This window comes from Halichoerus grypus, chromosome 1, assembly GCF_964656455.1.
Source record: "Halichoerus grypus chromosome 1, mHalGry1.hap1.1, whole genome shotgun sequence".
NCBI lineage: Eukaryota > Metazoa > Chordata > Mammalia > Carnivora > Phocidae > Halichoerus > Halichoerus grypus.
In genome coordinates, this window is record NC_135712.1 from 141,190,095 (window position 1) to 141,204,575 (window position 14,481).

Consider the following 14,481-nt stretch of genomic DNA (forward strand, 5'->3'; position numbering starts at 1 on the left):
TGCAAATGGTCTCAGGGAATTTCATTAAAAAAAAATGTTTTCTCCAAAGGTGAAAGGAGCCATTCATTGTTTAATAAACTGGATAATCTTCCTTCTTAGAAACATTCTAAGGTGTATAAATGGAGACATTTATGCTGTCACAGAGAAAAATTTGCTGATAGACCATGCATCACTGGGAGATGCTTGATCCCTGGAAATAATAATCAGAGGGAATTTTACTCACTTACAGAGAAATATTTTTAAAAGAAGCATTTGCAAGCAGGTTGATTTTCTATTTTATGTTAGCTACTTATTAGCAATGTCATGGCTTTGCTATTCAGGCAACTAGGGAGTTGTCGGAAATGCATTGGAGAAAGGATATTGTTTTTAGTTATGAATTAAGAGTTTGAATAAATGCAGTTTTTTTTTTAATGGAAAGCTACTAAGAGATAATGAAATGCCAGTATTTTAATCTTTCCCAGAAAGATGAGGTAAATAGAATGTGGCATATTGAAAGGAATAGAATTTGAAGTCAGAGAGGATGGGATATGGATCTTGTCTCCAGTGTTTTTATTTCCAAGATCTTGGGAAAGTCTTTGAGCTTTGTCTTCTGAGCTGCAGTAACAGAAAGTTTTAAGGAATAGATTGAGTTAAGATTTAAAAGACTTAGCCAATTTAGGTACCAAATGATCTCCTATTCATGTCATGGGGCAAGAATCTGAAGACAGAATTCTCTAGAGCTTTTCCTTCATTTACAACCTAAATAGCCTCCAAATACACCCTTTGCATCAAGTATTTTATTGTACCAGACAAATGTTCCCCAAATTTTTATGATATAGTAGCCCTTTTTCATTGAAATATATGATCCTAAGAACTTCCTTAGGAATTAAAATAATTATTTTTACGTTATTATCTGGTGTATAATAAAATGAAATAGCAAGAGAGATTTTTACTGTTTCCCTTTTAACAAATGATAAACCTGTCGTTTACCTCAAAGTGAAATTTTTGAGAAATGTATATGGAAAAATATAAAAATATAATAATAATTTGACCACAGGAAGATTTCGGATTACAGTGTGTTTTGTGTGGCTAAATTTTATAATTTCCAGAAGTTGTTTCTAAGTGATGAAATAAGGTATGAATTTCAGATTGTGAGTTTCTCTACTTGTTGCATGTTGCTGGTGTATAGAGCTTTTTATCCTTTATATGTGAAGACCCAAATTGGAAATATGTCAACATGCATGTTTTTTTCTTCTTACAGTTGACTATGAAATGCTAGAGTCATCTTGATGTATTATGCAAGATGAATGCAAATTGTATTTCAACATCAGTGCTCCATATGCTTCCTGCCTTTTAACTAGCGCTCCATCGTGGATATAAGTAATCGGTTACATGACTCAAAATGAAAGCCATTTATACATTTATGAAGGTCAAAGCCACCAAGCTGGCTAGAGGTGTTCAGCTTAGGAACTGGAGCCTGTCATTTGTCCCTTCTCTTCTGACTGCTATGCCCCTTTACTCAGTAGCACGTAGTGCTTCTAAGTGTTTTCTTTTTAAGAAGAAAAACTGCTTACTACATTGTTTTATTTGCGTTTTAGTGATTTTTAGAAATTAGACATTATAAAAGACTCCAATAGTGGCTATAATGACAAGACAGCCCAGGAACACATGATGAGAAAGTGGAAAAATAATTAACAGTGGTATCTCCAGGCACTATGGTTAGAGTTTTCTAGAATTTTCTGCAGGATACTCCCCCCAAGAGGAGTTCTTTTCTCTTCTTTTCTACTTCCTTCCTTTCCTTTTTTCCTTCCTCTTTCCTTTTTTGGGTCAACCAGCCTTTACTGTATCTGTACCAAGAACCAGACATCATACAAAGCACTAAGGATACGCGAAGTTAAAATGTTTCTAATCTAGTGAAAATGTTTTCTATTTCTTTGCTTTTAATTTAGTCAGAAGTTTTCTTTATTTACGTAAAAATATATAAATTCTAATTAAGCTATGATCATGTTGGATGCTTTAAAAAGCAGTAATATTCTGGGGCGCCTGGGTGGCTCAGTCGGTTAAGCGACTGCCTTCGGCTCAGGTCATGATCCCAGGGTCCTGGGATCAAGTCCCACATCGGGCTCCTGGCTCAGCGGGGAGCCTGCTTCTCCCTCTGACCCTCTCCCCTCTCATGCTGTTTCTCTCCTGCTCACTCTCTAATAAATAAATAAATAAATAAATAATCTTAAAAAAAAAAAAAAGCAGTAATATTCTGGAACCTTTATTACCCAATGTAAGACTCTACATGTCATAGACATGATTAAAAAGTTCATTCTTTAACACTCAAATAGAACTGGTGAATCGAAGGAGTTCACTTTATGAATAGAAAATCTTAGTCTTGCTATTCTTGACTACAGTTCTCTTAAACTACCTAGTTTAGATCAAGTCAGTTGCCATACTAATCATTTTTCATATGTGGAAGAAACAATGGCCACACTCCAGCTAATGGTTTTTCTATTTTAGGAAATATGTCATGTAAGGAAGCCCCACTATATGCAGAGGATTTGTAGATAGCTCCTTGGAGTTAAATTCTGTGAGCATTAGAAGGTACTTAAACCCCAAACCACAGAGAGGATTTATAAATGATTGCCATAAGCTCTTTAGCTACTTACTTTAATACAGTAGCACCCCTTTGCCATTAAATGAATAGTGTAGAGAATTTGTGGGGATGCTTAGAACTCTGGAGCAGCCCATTGTTTGAAGATTATGTTTCTGATGCTTCTTGCCAGAAGTCATTTATTTGCCTAATAGGTGTTAGTTGAGTGCATTACAGTGTGACAAGAACTGGACTTGGCATCGCCATGGAGAACATCATATTCTAGACTTATCCTTTGGAACTGAGCAGAAGTTGGTGCTGTTAATGTCAAGAGCAAGTCAAGAAAGAACGAGGCTCAGACAGAATGTCACTTGTAAAATCTGAGGGTGCTGCCCTGATATCGGATATCCTACATCCATCAGTGATTATCATGAGGATAGAAGTCTCGTTTGTATCTAAATTATTTTTTCTAAATAAAAATTGAAATATACTTCAGTCTATTTTTCTCATATAAAGTTGATTTTTGTAACAGGAGCACATAACACAATAGAATTTACAACAATTGCAGAATTATCTCTATCATAGTAAAAAACAAAACAACCCAAAAAACAGACCAAAAACCAAAGCTGTCCACTAGCTCATATTTTTCCTTTAATCTTTTGAATTTTGGGACAGAGCAGTGTTGATAACTGTCGACTTGTGACTAGGGTAAGCGGAAGGTGGGAAATGCTGAGATTTCAGTCTTCTACATTATTTACATTATCCTCATCTTTACGTGACCTAATCGCTTCTCGGCCTTTTGGCTAAGATCAAGTGTAGTATCTGATCTTTACATGACCTAAAATTCATGTTTAGCTCCAGTATGTTGGGTAAAATTAACAGTCGAAAGAAACAAAAGTCAGAGGCCATGTGTAACATGTCTATTGTGTTCTTGGCTCCTTTCTTTCTCTCTCCTCTTCTGAAATGTGTTCTCCTTCTTAGGTGTATGCATTCTAGATGAAATTTTTAAAATCACCTATTTAATATCTCTTGATGTCTTTCACACCCTTTTTATCATTTCCCCCATGACTTGCATTTAAGCATAGCAACAATTTCAGGCATAAAAGAAGCTTTTTCAGGCATTATGCAGTTGTAGGCATTTTTGGAAAACACGAGTGAAGCCAGTAAAATGGCACACCTAGTCAGGTATTCCCTTGTTCAAACAGGGCTCTGAAACGGGGCCTGTTTCCTTGGATTCGCCCACTCCATGTGGGAATAAATTCACTGCAAGATAAATCACTATCTTTCACAAGACTCAGAGATTTTATTTTTTTTATTTTTGTTTTTATTTTCAACTCTGGACTTTATTAAGAGGACAAAGAAACTCACTGGAGTGGGAATAACATGGATTCTACTATGTGGTGGACTTAAATGCACTTTAAAAGTAAGTCATGAACACTGACTTCAACCTTTCATTTCCCTCAGGAGGGACCCCGTTGGAACCATCAGTCACTGTGGCAGAGCAGGGAGGCACAGCATTTTGATCTGGTCTGGATTCATCTTTCCTTCTTGGATTCCTTGTCTGTCCCTTTTCAATTTGCAGGCCTCTTGTGAGCTTCTTATAGTTAAGGCCTTATACCTATTCATAGATGATGCACGGTTTTGACTGATAAGGTTTACTTTTGCCTCAAGCACCAGGTCTTTATACATAGTTGGTTCTTTCTCAAAACTCGTGGCTTCTCTCTGTGGCTCACTTGCTAGATAACCTGGAATGGCCACATCCTGGGCTCTGTTCAGAGATGTCTGCCTCCATGTGCTGTATTTTTAGCCTCGGAACTTATCTCTCCTGTGTTGCTGTAGTGGGTAGGATTGTTTGGACAGGAAGAATCACTTCCTTGTTATGTTCTGCCAGCATTGTGGAGCTCCCTGCGTTTCCCACGTGCCCTCTCCTGACGCCCCCCACCCCTGCACTACGGTTTAATCACTTCCCTCACACCATTTTGCAGAGGTCAAGAGCTTTTCCCTCTCTTAATTCTTTTCTCCTCCCCTTTTCCTCATTTCTCATTCCTTCCTTCTTTTCCCCTGTCCTAGTCTGCCTGCCTTTTTTCCATTATTTCCTTCTTTTCCTTTCCTTTTTTTTTTTTTTGAAAAGTCTCTGTTATTATTTTTCTTCTACTTTTATTTCTTTTCTGTTATGAAAACTGGATCCCAACTTATGAGGATTTATCCCACACATGCAGATCCTTTGCACACAGTTGAAAGGATATGTGCCAATAATTATGGATTGCAGCATTGCTTGTAATAACAGCAGTTTGTGAACAACTCAAATGTCCATCTGTAGGGACATGTTGAATAAACTATGGCATGTCCATATAATGGAACACTATGCAGCTATAGATAATAATTGGGAAGCACACTATGTATTAATTTGGAAACATCTCCAAGACATTTTATTAGGTAGAAAAAAGCAAAGGGCAGAACAATTTGTACTTCATATTTCCGTTCGTGAAAAAAAAAAGTGGTGTGTGCATGGAGGGTGGGTGAATAAGATTCTATTTTTTGCTTGTTTATTATAACTAGTAAACACACAAAGAAATTTGTATAGGAAACACAGGAAGTTGCTCATGGGTGTCAGGGGACAGGTGGACTGAGGAATAGTGAGAAGAGATTTCATTGCCATACCTTTTTGTATTTACTAAATTTAAAAAACATGTTAATATATTATTTATCCAAAAAATTAAATATAATAATATCATCCTCAGAAGTCAAAGTAAGATTCAGATGAAAGAAAACTACTGACACACTAAGTGTTAAAAAAAAAGTACAAAGAATTCACACAACTGGGTATATTGGTCCAAACTTATGGGTGTCCTTCTCACATATACACACAACACATAGTTGCTTATGGTTTGAACTGTGTAAATTATCATTTTCATGAACAACAACAACAACAACAACAACAAAACCCTTGGATATTGGCAACTTCATATATTTTAATAGAATGTTTACCTTAATTAAGGCATCAAAACTCCATTACGAGTTTGCCTGAGCTCTTATGCCCTTAAAGTATTATTACATTTCTCTTCTGTGCTCTTGAAACCCGTGGAGTCTGCTTTTATTCATTTACCTGAGCCACCTGGGTAGTACCATGAGATGTGACAATTCTATTCCTGAATTACCTTTCCATCCAAACTTTATTAATTTTGCACATAGCTGTAGATTAAGCCCTCATGATCTACTACTGGGATTATAATATTCTTCCAAGAAGTCACTCTGAATTCCAGGCTTTCCTTTTGGGTCTAACGTCCTCATTGACACCAAATTTATCTTTCTACAAGGCAGTTTGGGTCATATTACTCCTGAATGAATTCATCCTGTATTAGCCAGGGTTCTCCAGAGAAGCAGAACCAATTAGCACCAGAGAACCGTTATTCATCACTTTGGAGTGCTTTTCAGAGGATAAGAGAACGCAATATCAGTCCCACATCTTACTTGTTGAGTGTTTTCCTTCTTCTTTTATCAATAAATGATTATTCATGACCAAAGAAGAGAAGAAAATGGCATCATTTAGCAATGTGCTAACTTAGTAGGACCTACTCTGGTTTAGTCTATTATAACATCAGTATGTCTTGCTAATGGCCCTATGCAGTGCAGTGCCCTTCAACTCTTTTCAAAGAGTGCCCCTCCATTCAAACAATGTAGCACATTCAAATGGTTTAGTCCTACTCTAAAATCTTTGGCTGTTGTCCATTAGATTTAGAAAATGAGCAAATTTTCCACTGAAACCAGGAATATGTGACAGTGGGCATGACTAAAGGTTGACATGAAAAGTCTTTAAGAACCATGAAGTAGTGATTATTTGTTAGAAGTGCTAGATCTCTGTTCATCATAAATGTGTATAAGCTAAAGTGAAAAAATAAAGCTTACAAGGTTAAACAATATATATATATGTATATGTAATTACTAAATATAAATATATAGATATAAATACATATATATTTAGTATTATATAATTCCTTTTAAATTCCACCATTCCCCACCACCCAATTCATCCCAGAATTAGTGTTGATCTGTTGCTTTCCACAGATCACACAATAATAGTTAATGACTTAAGAACTCTGGAATATGTCCTTATTTCCCCCAGCCTCTGGGTAAGTTTGTTGGCAGCTAATGCCCCATGGCCTAAAAAGTACTCTCTCCTTCCTTCGCTACATTAGCTTCTGTTTATCTTTCTAATCTCAATTCAGCCCTCCTTTCTTCATCCACCCCTTCCCTGGCCTCCTTGCCTGGGTCAGATCCTCCTGTGTAGGTGCTCGAAGCACTGCTTCCTTGTCACAATTTCAAGTTCACATTTCTTTACATGATTATTTTTATTAGTCTTCATTCCTCACTAATACAAAAGCCCCATCAAGCTGAGGATAGTCTTCAACTCACTACTGTGTCATTAGTTCCTAATATAGGGTTTTGCACGTAATAGACACTTAATAAATGTTTTTTAAAAATGTAAGACCGTGGGACGCCTGGGTGGCTCAGTCAGTTAAGCGTCTGCCTTCGGCTCAGGTCATGATCCCAGAGTCCTGGGATCGAGTCCCACGTTGGGCTCCTTGCTCAGCAAGGGGCCTGCTTCTCCCTCTGCCTGCCTCTGTCTCTCTGATAAATAAATAAAATCTAAAAAAAAAAAAAAATTTAAAAATGTAAGACCGTTCAGATCCCCAAATACTAATTTTCGGCTAGAGTTTAGCATTCTGGGTATCTTTATTAAATGTATACTAGATTATGATTTTATCAATTTTCTGAAATTCAAATCAATATTATTACATTATTCTGAAAAGTAAATTCACTGCCAGTATATAGGTAACATGGGTGTTTTTGGTTTCTTTCTTTCTTTCTTTCTTTCTTTTTTTTTTTTTTAAAGATTTTATTTATTTGACAGAGAGAGACACAGCGAGAGAGGGAACACAAGCAGGGGGAGTGGGAGAGGGAGAAGCAGGCTTCCCGTGGAGCAGGGAGCCCGATGCGGGGCTCGATCCCAGGACCCCGGGATCATGACCTGAGCCGAAGTCAGGCGCTTAAGGACTGAGCCACCCAGGCGCCCCAGGTGTTTTTGGTTTCTAATTCCACAACATATTATATATATTTTCTATATATAATTCAATTAAAATTTCTCCAGATTTTTGAAGAGAAAAGAACCCTTTCTGGTTTTAGGTCGTTGGCATACCCACATCTTCATGAACCACATACAAGTGTAAGCATGTGGGCTTTAAGATGTATATACAATTCTCCCGAGCTCATGGTATAATTAAAATTTGGACGGGCAGGTGGCTAAGAGGTCCCAGTAATTTATGGTGTTGTTCTAATATCAGAATCTAAAATTTAAAAATCATGGCTGATTCTTTTTTTTTTTTTTTAAAGATTTTATATATTTATTTGAGAGAGAGAGAATGAGAGACAGAGAGCTGAGAGGGAGGAGGGTCAGAGGGAGAAGCAGACTCACTGCCGGGCAGGGAGCCCGATGCGGGACTCGATCCCGGGACTCCAGGATCATGACCTGAGCCGAAGGCAGTTGCTTAACCAACTGAGCCACCCAGGCGCCCAATCATGGCTGATTCTATAGTCAGTATGTGTCCAATGTATATCCAGTGAAAGCCATGAATTAGTTCCCCATGAATTTATTAAAAGACTTAGAATGAAATGAAAAGAAAAAAAAAAAAGAAACCAAAAGAAATATATATTAGGAGTTGATTCATAGAATGGCATCGTAGAAAACTGGCCAAAGTTTAGAGAAATCTCTTATCCTCTGCCCTGCGTATGTCCATAGGCCACTGCACAGTATTGACTAGGCAGATTTATCATTGTCTCAATTCACTAATCCAAAGAAAATTAAGTGTTTCAGTGTGCCATTCCTTGAGCAAGCATAATGCTTAATTAAGCACAGACCCAGCATCTGATTGATGAACTGGTCCTCTACTCCCTCACATAAATTTTAAAATGTTGTTCCTGACCTAAAGAAACCGTGATTGAATCGGAAAATTTGAACCCTTTGTCACATTCACAGGATACTTTAAAAATGTATTCATTCCTCCAACTTCTAGAACGATTCATCCTATGCAACTATTCTAATCTTTGTGACATTCACATCATCCTCAGTGACGTCTAATAGACTAGGCATTCAGCACTCAAAGTCTCCACACCATAGACATCAAGCAGTGTCTGAACAAAGCACCAACTAAATACTTAGAATTATTGCTTATTTGGGCCCTGAATACCTGAAGTTCAAGTATACCGCTATGTGGTATTTTGGTCCCTATTTCTCCACTGTAAAAATCTGCCTTCCTGGATTCTCACTGTCCTGTTTTCAGAGTGGGCATTTGTTTATAGGTGCCAGTGTGGTTTGTAATTCCAGTTATGTTTGTCACTCAATAGCTTCTGCAATCAACCACCCCTGTACTGGATACACTTTGGAATAAGTAATACTTAATAAGTAATATTTTAAGCTAAACTGCTTCATCTAATTTATGAAATCATTTGGGCTGGAAGAGTCCTACAGTGAAACACCTAGTGCATCCCCTGTTCTAGAATAGTGGGATGGATTTTTATTGTCTATAAAATCCATTCTGGGTGGGTATCTATTCTCAGCCTTCATTATCTCCAGTGATAGCAATTCCACAGCCTCCCTTGGCAGCCTTCCCTATTGCTGAACTAGCCTTGCTTATTAATCCTATAATAATACCTTATGTTCTCTAAATATTGAAGCAGTGCCTAAGTTCCCCCTGCTAACTCATTCTTCCCCGCGCACCCCGTGAAATGCTTCTAGAGGAGGAATAATTATGTAAGCACACAGCACCAAATGGTGTGTTGTGCAGCCTTGTCCTGAGGCATTCCGCAAGGGGCTTGTTAGGATGGACATTGTCAGTCCATAGAAAATTAAGCTATTAAATCTGCAGCACCGGGGTGGTGATTGAATTGCTTGTGCCGCTGGGATGAAATTGCTTTGCAGACATATGAATTTCACCGCCAGTGGTGTTCTTCCCTTCCTACATGCTCTAATTGTAGCATTAGATTAATGCTTTGATTTGGGGGCTATCTTGGCATGTTTTTGCTAGTGTGGGGATGAGGGCATTGGCTGGACCTGTCCTAGGAGAGTGTGGTCCAAGAATTGACCCAGAAAAAAAATGGGGGATGGTGATTAGATAAGGAGCATCCTCACCCATTTTTCATCCGTCTGTGTACTACCCATTGTTGGCACTCTTACCTCCTTGACTTTCTTTGACCATTTCTGAGCTCCCAATACCCAGCCTCTGGATTCTTTGCTTGTGCTGGCAAAGAACTTGGGACTTTCTTCAGAGGATTGCTCTTGGGCTGCTGGAGAGCTGAGTTGCCTTAGAGCTCATGTCTTCTCTGGTGTGTATGAAAGCCCAGCTCCTTTGTCTTAGGTTGGGATAAACTCTAACATGCAGCTTGCAGCCTCTAATTCCCTAGTGGGATCAAACTGAAGCTACCCTCTATAGCACTTCACTAGAAAAACTACTCCTGCTTGGCTTTTTCCCCATTCCTGTTATGCTCCTCCTTCCCCCCGCCCCCCCCAACCGAAGTCCTTACCAGTTTATCCCAGGAACACTTCTTTAATAAATCTTGCCCATCCTCATCTTGGACTTCGCTTGTAGGGAACCAAACTCAAGACACCAGTCCTTGTTCTGTGATCTACCTCGAATGTGGCTGTCAGACTCCTTACCCTCATGTGGTTAACTAACCTGTTTCCATAGAACTTTTCCCACAATAAACATCTCATCCACTCTTGGAAATCACAAGTTTTGTTCCAAGACTATAAGGAGCTTTTCCAAAATATTGCTTTGAGTCACTTGAAACGGCAAAACTTACTTGGTAGTCAAACCCCAAGTGTCTCCTTTTTGTGTGTGTGTGTGTGTGTGTGTTTTCCTCAAGTGCTACATCCCTCTTGTGTTCCTTCTGAAATCAGCTTGTTCATCCATTAGAGCATCTGCTATGTATTGCCTCTTGCCTCCAATTACAGAATTTGTCTCATTCTCAAACTGGACTGTGAATTCTTTGGGGGGAATACCTGGTTATCAGAACCCCTGACAAGCAACTTGTGTGGTGTCTTCTTTTCCAGAGCTGTCCAGTGGTTGCTTGCTGCCTTCTTACTGATAAAAGGACTTACGTACATCTGTGTTTGTGGTAAAGTACTTATGGTCAGTTCGCTTTGATTAGCCACTTTTGTTTCAGTTTATTCAACTCAGCTCCCAAAACATTGTCTGATTTGTCTCTTTTAAGTTCAATAAAATTTTTATCCCATACCAGTAAATATCAGAATAAGCAAGGACCGACCAATGGCAAGGTAGAAAGGAAGTGATACATTTGGGGACAAAACAAGAACCAGTCATGATCATCCTCTTAACTCCTTTTGTTCTTTCCCTTGGGTCTTTATCCACAAATAAAACATGTTTTCTAGTCTGTTCTGTGTGTGTGTTTCTCAAATATTTAGGAATATTTCTCAAATACTTAGGAATCTTAACTGAGAAACATACTTTATTTTAGAGGTGAATATCTTTCCAAGAGTGAAAGCTGACCTGAATGTAATGTCTAATTAGCCTAGGGGCACCAAGGACAACTTGCCTGGTCATGAATGTTCCAGAAGCTATGACTGAAATTAAAAGCACACTCATTGTGGTGGCAATGTCTTCTTCAGTTCTAAATGTTTTAAGTGAATATCTGAAACATCCAGTTATGTGCTCTCTTTGTACATATGCCCTGCACACAGTTCGTGCTCCACAAATGTTTTTTTTCCAATTAATATTGAATAAATAAAATAATGATGAGACAAATCTGATACCCTATTTCTTGTAAGTACAAAAACCTATTTTCCAAATACATAATTGATAACACTGAAAAATAAATAAGGATGTTGTATTTATGTTGCATGTTTCTGCAGTCATTAGCAGGCTGATTTTGAAATGAGAATTCAAAGTATAATTAAATAATGACATTGTTCTACAATGACTTCATACCCTTGTAGACTAGCATATGATTTTACTTATTATTATTTTCTCAACTACTCTCTAAAACATGGAAAATTTTCAGTAACAAGAAATAAATATTGAAACATTTTAGTAATAGGAGAACATAACTTTTTACTCAATGACCATGTACTTTTTTTTTTTTTTCCATTTGGTTGTTATCCTCTTAAATTAGTATACGTGGCAGTGTCTGGTTGGCTCAGTTGGTTAAATGTCCAGTTCTTAATTTTGGACCGGGCCATGATCTCAGAGTTGTGGAATCGAGCCCCATATTGGGCTCTGTGCTCAGCCTGGAGTCCGCTTGAGAGTCTCTCTCTTCTTCTCTCTCTGCCCCTATCCCCACTCACACTCACATGCTCTCTCTCTCAAAATAAATAAATAAAATCTTTTAAAAAATGTGTTCATGTATGTGAGGATATAATCTATGTGTATAGTAATATTTGCATAGACTGCTTTTGTGTCTGAGAGAAAAGAAGGAAAACAGTCTTGGCAAACTCCCAAACTGTTACTTAGTGTATCTTTAAATCAGTTGTCTGCCTCTGTCATGGAATGACACTACCTGGTAGATTATTTCCTTTACTCTTATGGCCGAAGGTGAGATAGTCAGTGGCCATGGGCATTCAGGACTCTCTTAAGGTTGTCTGCCCAATTAGGAATCTGTGGCAGTAGAACACAGTGTCAGCACCTGTAACATTCAGTTCGGGGTTAATGACCTAAAGAAGTCATGGAGCTCCATAGAAAATATACATTAAAAAAAAATTATGCTCCATGCACTCATGCACTCATTCTTTTTTAACTCTAGACCATACTGGAGAGAGGGCAATCAAAACGAAAGAAAACTACTTTCAATCCACTGGAAAGTTTAACTCTTAAATTTGTAATGAAGCTACATTTAAGGCAATTTGGCAATAGTCCCTGTCCTCTGTTGGCACTTTCCCCTGTAAATGGGGTGCATGAGTCTTGAAATATTCAACCAAGAGTGATGCACTTGACTAAGTCGTGTCTCCATCGCGTAGCTGTCGAAGAACAGAGGGGCGCAGTTGCCTTTGTTATTTTGGTGTAACTAGGCTATGATCTTTGCCATAACTGACAGCTCTTCATAGGATAGTCTGACAACCCTATTTAGTTTTAATTTATGTGAGGAATACCACCCCCAATCCAGTGGAGCAAGGAAATATGATAAAAGGGCAGTCAAGAGCTTAGTGCTTCATCGGAAAGACCTGGATTTGTATCTAGCCCCATGACCTTGAGCAAGTTGTACACTTCTGTGTCTTATTTTCCTCATCTGTGCAATGGGACTATATTAGAGAATTATTGTGGGAATGAAAATAAGAACAATTATGTCAAAAATGCTGAACACAGTACCGGACACCTAGCATGTACTCCTTCCCAGTGTCCTCATTAATAATACGGACAGTAGAATTCTAGTTGTTGCATATCTTCTTGTTTTTATTAGCATGATTATGACCCAAGCCTTTCACAATTCCTGTTTGCAATGCAAATATAATTTAGTGGTTCTCATTCATTCCATGATTGAAAGTAATGATGTCTTCAAGCACATGAGAAAATTAGGAGGCTAGTCTGCTTGGAATTATTTTCTATTACTAGTTTTGATTAAATATTTTCTTAAAGTAATCTTTTGCATGATTTAGCAGTTTGTTTCTACCCATCATAAAAGAAAGTTTGTAAGGACGCTCATGTCTCTATATTTTTAAGAAAGAAAAAGTGGTCTGTTTTTAAATCCACGTTAATAGTGTTTTGCTTTCGTTGTTGTTTTCTGCAGCTGTGAGGTAGCAGATGATAAATCAAAAACTAATATTTCCAACTATCTCAAAAAATAAAATTCTGTGACAGACTAAATATGGGCTCAATGAGGCTTAGGGATGATTTGTTCTAATTAGATATAAGGTAAATGTTCCTGCAATTGTGACTTTTATTAAAGTCAGAACATGTGGTTGTTCAAGCTTTCCCGCATTGCCCTTTTAAAAAATCATTTGAAAATATTTTGGGTCTGCTGTCGCTGAGACAATATGGCTTGGCAGTATATTGGTAACTTAATAAGCTCACCACATTTGTCATGCAGAAACTGTTCTTTATATGCAAAGCTGTCAGACAGATTGAGTATATAATTCTTCTTTGCATGAAATAATATGATAAAACTCCAGTATCAAATTGAATGCTGTACTAGCGTTTGGAATCTTTCATGCATAGGTTGGAATTGTTTTACAATGGAAGTATTGTTTGATGACAAATACTCTTTTTGTAGCATTCATCAGTTACGTTTTAATAGCAAGCATTATCTTCCTGACTGTAGGTCTGCCTTTTCTGCTGTTAACAAACTGGAAAATAAATCTGCTTCTCGGTTATATTTGACATTTTTTTAATCGTTAACTGCTACAGTTAGATTACTTGATCACTGTTGTAGGTGCTTCCATTCGTCCCACAAAAGCCTAACATACGTGATTTTGCCAGTTTTGTGATAGAGCAGACGATATTTACCTCCTCCCTGGTTTTGATTTAATCTCCAATGATAATGCTAAGATATTTTAAGTCTCAGCTCACCACAGAGGAGAAGCGCATGTGGTATAGACCCATATAATGCGTGTTGGCATGAGCAGGGGGAGAATCAGCAGCTATTGTGGACAGAGCCCCTGTGGCAAATTCTAGAAGGTCTTGCTTTTGCATTTTGTTCAGTGGTGGACATCCTCAAAAAACCAGCCCACCCATGTCAGTTTCAAGGGGCTAAAAGGGAACGAAATCGCTACAAATATGCACACAGCAAATGTACTTAAAGCAGCTCTTTGCCAAGCAAGTTCCTGTTACAGAGTGGCCCCGTGCCAAAGCTCTTCCAAGCACTCCACCGCTACTTAATGTATTTGGTATGTGGGAGAAACTCGTAACTCTGGGACTGCC

At 38.0% G+C, this 14,481-nt stretch overlaps 1 protein-coding gene and 1 pseudogene across 21 annotated transcripts in view; both read left to right on the forward strand.

Annotated features, from left to right (window-relative positions):
* RBMS3 (RNA binding motif single stranded interacting protein 3) overlaps positions 1 to 14,481 on the forward strand; it is a 1,332,425-nt gene that overhangs the window by 650,873 nt on the left and 667,071 nt on the right. The gene's annotated exons all lie outside the window — the stretch shown is intronic.
* On the forward strand, positions 3,341 to 3,454 carry LOC118536337 (U2 spliceosomal RNA; annotated as a pseudogene).